The following is a 7,612-nucleotide window of genomic DNA, read 5'->3' on the forward strand; positions in this document are numbered from 1 at the left end:
TGTATTATTGAGTGCAAACTGTTTAAATCATGTTATAGTCATTTTAGGTTTACTGAATTATGATACCAAGGAAAAATATAGCTGCAAGCAGAAATTTAGAGGCCAAGCACAATGAAGGTGTGATACGTCATGCCCATGTTGGCATAACCTGATATTGCTGAGTTCAACATGTTCCTGGGTCAACATTTTTGTTGATCCTGGAACATCATTCAAATCAACCAATCAGATTTGAGGGACAAGTTTACAGATTATGTCAAGTTTAGGCTTAAAATCATGAATTGGTGCTTCTACATCAGTGTTATTCATCTATCATTTCCCGCTGATTCTTGTGATAACTTATGGGTAGGATTAGGTTTAGGGGTAGGAATAGGGTTAAGACTAAATTTTCAGACTGGAATGTTGAAAAATATGTTGACCCAGGAACGCATCTAACTCAGCAATATCAGGACGTGCCCAGTGTTGCATGCCGAAATAAATAAAGTTCCAGGCGTGCTTGGTTTGATGGGTTCGTTTATTGTTGTTCACTGCTTACATTTATTCGCAGTACACAAAATCTCTGCGTGCCTTTTTCAGCCATCGCCAAAAACTAATTCTCTCGCTTTTCTTTCATGCCCGCACCTTTCTTCCGCAGACGCCCTCTCCTGTCAGATCGCTAAAACAACATGCCTGCTTTAGCATTACTCACATTAAGCAGGATTTTATGCATTTGCACCAACATTTTTAACCCCAATCATAAACTATCAAAATGAACTATACAAAATAAAATAAAGACGTGGGGGGTGGGGGGTACGCTCTCTATAACAATTAAAATTAACATCACAGGGAATGTTATTGAGCCCCACAACAGCATGGCTGGGAGCATCAGACTGACATGCAACAATGAGTAATTAAAGACCTTTTAAGATGATTTTAGTCAAAATGGCTGAAAAATCATTAGTACTAGTAACATGATTTATTGGTTTATCCCTTTTAACCAATAGATGGCACTGTCATTGATGTGGTATGGTCACAGTAAGGTGACAGTGAAATATGCAGTTTGGTGTCAATATTACAAAGCATTACAGAGATACAGCCTCAGAGACATTTTGGCATCATCCCTTTAAATTTGTTGATGCGCTATAGGAAAACGGTTTCATCTATCGACACAAAATCCAGAACTTGGCCTGAAGATGAGACGAATTTGGAAAAAAAATTGATAAACGTTCTAGAAGGAGTTTGAAAAAAATAGTTTTTGAAAGAAAATCAAATTGGCAGACAGAAAGATAAAATTGGTCTCTGTGTGACCAGCATGACCCAAGGGTCTATTAAGATCAGTTTCATTGAAGTACCAAAATTAGACAAAAGCTATACATTTTTATCTTATTTTGAAATTTTGGTGTAAAACATTTTTTTTTTGGACATTTACTGGGATTCGTAATGATTTGCAAATGCGTTCATAAAATAGCATTTTGGGACAAATCCTGCAAAAAATAAATTAATTAATTCGACTCATGACTGAAAGAATCAGAGGAAAAATTAATTTTGATTCAACGCAACCCCTTAAAATGTGGTAAAAATCATGTTAACACTCATATTGTCTTGTGGCTGTACTATTCACTTTCATTCTAAGTGCCTCACTGTAACTCACATTTTTGCTTTTTAAAAGAAAAGTAGGGACAAATGGAAATTATTTTTGTGGTAATTAATATTATTCCAGATTGAACCAGATTATTCCTTTATGTATTTACATATTAAGTTGCTTAATTATTTTGTAGTTTGGGGTGACATAAGCAATCACTGACCGTCAACACACTACACTGTAAATAAGATTGATGTTTAGATTTATCCATATTTCTGTTAATTCTTTCATGTTTTCCAGCTCCTCTGCCCACTCCTAACATTACCAGAGAATGTTCATCATCATCAAATTGTTCATTGGTGTGTTCAGCTGTGAATGTGAGTCATGTGACTCTCTCCTGGTACAAAGGAAACAGTTTATTGTCCAGCATCAGTGTGTCTGATCTCAGCATCAGTCTCTCTCTACCTCTGGAGGTGGAATATCAGGATAAAAACACCTACAGCTGTGTGATCAACAATCCCCATCAGCAAGCAGACTCAACATCTGGACATCACTCACCTCTATCACACATGTGCAGGTACAACAAGCATTGATATACTGTGCATATATTTACTGACCTGATCTCTGTCTTCTGTTGTAGATCAGACTGATTAAATCACGTTAATGGCCATCTCTTTTTTACTCTACTTCAGGTCCTCCAGTCTCTCTGATAGTGTTGGTCTCTGCTGCTGCTGCTGCTGGATTTCTGTTGATTATAGTTACAGTCGTGATCTGCTGCATCTGCTGGAAACATGAAAAAACAGGTCAGAAAACCAAGCAATTAAAGTGTTAGTTCACCCAAAAAAAATTCTGTCATTAATTACTCACCCTCATGTCGTTCCACACCCATAAGACCTTCGTTCATCTTCAGAACACAAGATATTTTTGATTAAATCTTAGAGGTATTTTATCCCCCATAAAAACAACATAAATACTGTCATTCAAGGTCCAGAAAAGTAAAAACATGGTTAAAATAGTCCATATGACTACAGTGGTTCAACCTTAATGTTATGAAGTGAGGAGTTTCTGTGCGCAAAAACAAAACAAAAATAATGACTTTATTCAAAATTTTCTTCTCTCCCCGTGTCATTCTCCCACGCTGTATACATTGTATAGATGGTGCAGCGCTTCGGTTTTTATGTCCGAATGCTGACTCAGTATTGGCTGATGCTGTTTACGTGAACAACAGCATGACACATGCGTGTGATGCTGCACAGGAGCTGGTCAATAATGAGCCGACGTTCTGACTTAGAACCTGGAAGCGGTGAACAGTGTCTATAACTTAACAGCATAAGAGAATGACAGGGAAGAGAAGAAATTGTTGAATAAAGTCGTCATTTTTTTTTTGCACAAAATGTATTCTTCATAATCTTCATTGCTTCCTAACATTAAAGCTGCAGTCTGTAACTTTGTTTTTGTTCAAAAGTTATTCATGTTTATCAATTTTTGAGCAAGTACATAACCAGAAAGTGTTCAAAACTATCTCTGTACCTTACCCGATTTATAACGGTAAGCTTGTAATAATGTTTTATAATAAAATCTGTACTGGTGGGTTAGAGATTAGACTGTACAGAAATTGAAATCTACAGGTAACACTAATACACACTAAATACACAGTCACGCAATGCTGATGTTGTTAACATTAACAATTTAAGAACACGGTATAACAATAATAATAATTTGCACGGTTTAATGTGATATGATCTAAGCCATGGTTCTCAAACATGTCCTAGAGTACCTCCAGCACTGCACATTTTGTATGTCTCCCTATTTCTGACACACCCATTTCAGGTCTTGCAGTCTCTACTAATGAGCTCATGAGTTGAATCAGGTGTGATCAATGAGGGAGACATACAAAATGTGCAGGGTTGGTGGTGCTCCAGAACAGGTTTAAGAACCACTGATCTAAGCGATCCTTAGTATTAATCGCCATTGGCAGCGCAAATTATCGAATTTGGTCAGAATGAAAGTGGCAGATTTGTTACTTACTTGTTCAGATGACATTCCAGTGAAAATTCTTATTTTTGTCATACTTCCAAGACAATATGTGATTCCGAAGTACAGTACACACCAGTGTGGTGACTGACAGCCACACATTCACAGCATTAGATTCATCCGCACTGAAGAGCCGATGCACAACCCACGTAAAGATAATTCCACAAATAACTGCAATTGTAGGTATCAAACAGAGATGGCGACAAAGAGGCAAAACTTACGGACTGTAAGGCTTTAAGGGCTTTAAGGCCTTTAAGGCTGAACCACTGTAGTCATGACTATTTTTACAATGTCTTTACTACTTTTCTGGACCTTGAATGTGGTAATCACGTTGCTGGGGATAAAAAAAAAACCTCTTGGATTTCATCGAAATTCTTCATTTGTGTTCCGAAGATGAATGAAAGTCTTATGGGTTTGGAACAACATGAGGGTGAGTAATTAATGACAAAAATTTCATTTTTGGGTTAACTAACCCTTAACCTCCTATGTCGATTTATCGTTTTAAAGCCCAAATTTTAATATGAGATTTAAAATATGTTGTTTTAACATGTGATTATTTATACAGTCCAGACCCTGGAGGAAAACACTGATTCGGCAGTGTGTAATCCAACAACACGAAAAACAGTAAGATCATTTATGATTAAGTTGTAGTCAGTCAGGCTGATTGAAGCTTTTTGATTGAAATTTTGTGTACAATATGCATCAGACAGTCAGAAAACAGATGTGGCAGATGTGCATCTTGATCCTTATTACCTTTAGTAAGGGAGGCTCAAAATGTACTGTTTGCAACTCAGGGTAAACACTAACAATATATCCATTCAGCAGACTAATACATTCATTTGCATGAATCAATTTATTAGCACACACAAAAGAATTGTATTTTTACCCAATAACAATAAAATATAATAAATGTTGGTAAATTATTATTATAATTAGTTCATTAAAAAAGTCAATGTACACATGCTACTGTTTGCAAACCACATGAGTTTCTTTTAAAAATAAAACATTCACTTTCATTAAGCCTTTTTTTATACAGTAAACCTTAATAGTGACTGTCAATCTATGTGCAATATTAAGTGTGTAGTAAACACAACCTTTTGTGTTTCCCGGAAGATAGAAATTAAAATGGGTTAAAACTGTAGACTTCCATCTTGGAGGTTTGAAGCCAATGATGCTGACGTAATGAGGGAAGCTCATCCTTCTTTATGTCAAAGCCACCAGCACTTGCACTCCATTTCCCAGCATCCCTCCTGTTCCTCACCTGCACTCACTCACCAATCACCTGCACCTGCAAGCCATCTACTCATCACCACAGTATTATAAAGGCACACTTCACCACTGCACTTTGTCTGGTCTCGTCAATGAATATCACAATGTCACATGTACCTGGACGCCTTACCTGATCCATCGCAGCTTAACAAAAATGTTGCAGTGTAGCCTACTATATATCACAAAGGGGTCATACGCAATATGTTACTTTATGGCAATATGCCCATGTCACACACTGACCTCATCAGATTACAGTCTAGGACTTCAATGATATTTTGTGGTCAAAATGCTAAAGGACTTTCCCTTTCTCCTAGCTTGACCAGCTAAGACCAGTCTATCCAGTAATCTAGATAATGTGGTGAATGTTTATATGGCTGTCAATGAATGGGACGCTAAATATAATTTTTTACTTTAATAAGATTTTCCTAATAAATAGACAAGAATGAACTCCATGATTCCTGTTCCTTCCAAAAACAAAGCACTTGAATACAATAAGTTCGTAATCACAACTTCAGAAGTGGGAAGTAGGACATTTCTAATAGTACATCATTAAGGTGTGTTCAATGTCATGTAATTAACTGATTTCAACTAGTAAATGTCCTTGTAAAGCTAGTAATTACAGAGTGTAAGACTCTGAGAGCTCCTACTTGTACCACATGACAGATTCATTTAGGCATTGATAATTTTACCTTAGAAATCCATAATTTCCTGTCTAAGGACGTGAACAGCTCCGAATATAACGTAACCTGTTGTCATCTTGAGACTACAAGCACAGCATTAATCCACTGATACAAGGGACAGTGTCTGTTGGCACTGAAACTGAGGAGCATAAAAATGAGGGCCGATACCCAAGGGGGTGCATATATTCCCCGCCTGATGCAGTTACGGTGTAAGGTTTAAAATTCCTACTAGAAAATTTACAGTAGGCTATAGATTTATCGTTACTATTATTAGCTAAGAAATTATTTTGCAAACATTTTAATGAGGTCTTTTTTAAAGGTTGGTCTGCAATTAATTTTCACTCTTGCATCAGCAGGTTACTGACTGAGTCCGTTTCCTTTCAGAGATCAAAGATAGAGGCTGTGTATGAAAATGTCCCCCAAAAATGGCGATCCAATACTGAAATTGATGTTTGAGCTCATACGGTCACGGATTCACAACTTTTGGTTGAATGCTGTATAAGTGCAGTTCATTATTACTTCATGTTAACTGTTAACTAATGAACCTTACTGTAAAGTATTACCCATTTTTTTAAATATTGAACCCACCGTTCATTGTGCTCTTTTATCTGTCTTGTTCCTTTTAAATAAATAATTGATTATCAAATGTGGTGCATTGTGGTTTACAGTTGTCTTTCACAGAACATTTTGCATGTGTAGTGTCCGAGGCAGAACTGGCATCACTCTAACAGTAATAATATTGCTACTTTTACTTAGGCTGACTGTTTGAAAGATGAAGAAAGAATCAATTTAAACACAGATTACTTTGATTAATTACAATAAAAATACATTTCTCACATTTAATTAGCTTTATTTAGGGTGGCCTGGCTAAATCCATTTGGTCTGGATTTATAAAATGTTTAAAATGTCCGTGTTGGCTTTGGTCTTCTCTGGTGGGTCTCTCTAAAGATGTAGTACATGTTCCAGTATTTTCATTGCTTTGACCACCCTCTGTAGATCATCCCACCTTCACGCACACCATGATTGGTTAAGTATGTACAATGACTGCATGCTATTGGTCCAATATTGGCTATTGGCACGCTACTGGACCAATAGTAGTCTAAATCACAACAGCAAGCCAACACATATTCCTTCAACAACCTGAGGCCTGTTGCATGCTATAGCTGAACAAACTTGGAGTTTCAGAGTTGATAAAACCAGACAAACCCAACCTGGTTTCGAAAATCTGATTGGATTTTGGTGGAAAATGTTGAAAATGGGTTGTTCAAAAGAAAGATTCTGAATTTTGTATTTTATCACAAAATCTAATCATGGTTTTGATCTGGATCAAATCGTCAGTTTGTGTTGTTTAAAACCTTTGATCCAAAAAAACAGGATTATTCTGGCAGATGGGTGGATTTCAGGAACAATTATTAGTCAAAAATTTCTGTCTGTTATTTCCTAAAACTCATAATTTAGACATAAAATACTTTTTAATATTGTATGCTGGAAGTGAATGCCAGCTACAGTATTCATATCCACATGATAGTTGCGGGAGCAACATAATCATTGTTGTTACAGCACTGACATTATTATCTGAGCTGAAGAATTCATACTTGGTGACTCCTAAGATTTAGAATACACTGACAATAAGATCATTTACGATTGTATAGCACAAATTAATACTAAATCACTGTTTAGTGTTCAAATGTATGATACTTGCAAAATGCCTTTAGCTGTTGAGGAGCATCAGATCTGCAGGCTGAGGAGAAATCCTTGATGGTTTGGTCTGAAATCATAATCAGTATCTTCTGCGTTGGAAATATGAAACAACTTAAGCTGTTCATTTGACACTTGTAGTAATAATAATAATAATAATAACCTTTATTTTCTATAGCACCTTTAAATGTACATCTCAAAGCACTTTACAAAAACAAATAAAGCAACAAAGATACACCACATAATATAAAAATTAAAATTAAAGCAACAAAATAGACTATAAAATAAGCACAATGAAAAATTTAAATTATTCAATTAAAAGCTACCCTAAAAAAAAAAACCCTCAGTTTTAAGCTGAGATTTAAAAATGCCA

The 7,612-nt window shown here is 36.0% G+C and overlaps 1 long non-coding RNA gene across 1 annotated transcript; it reads left to right on the top strand.

Moving 5' to 3' along the window:
* The first annotated feature begins 2,247 nt into the window (after positions 1 to 2,247).
* LOC125262798 lies at positions 2,248 to 6,043 on the top strand. The gene is made up of 3 exons (XR_007183611.1): positions 2,248 to 2,361; positions 4,158 to 4,216; positions 5,926 to 6,043. It is a non-coding gene; the product is annotated as an uncharacterized LOC125262798 (long non-coding RNA).
* Positions 6,044 to 7,612: the final 1,569 nt, after the last annotated feature.

This window comes from Megalobrama amblycephala, linkage group LG2 (genome assembly GCF_018812025.1).
Source record: "Megalobrama amblycephala isolate DHTTF-2021 linkage group LG2, ASM1881202v1, whole genome shotgun sequence".
Classification (NCBI taxonomy): domain Eukaryota; kingdom Metazoa; phylum Chordata; class Actinopteri; order Cypriniformes; family Xenocyprididae; genus Megalobrama; species Megalobrama amblycephala.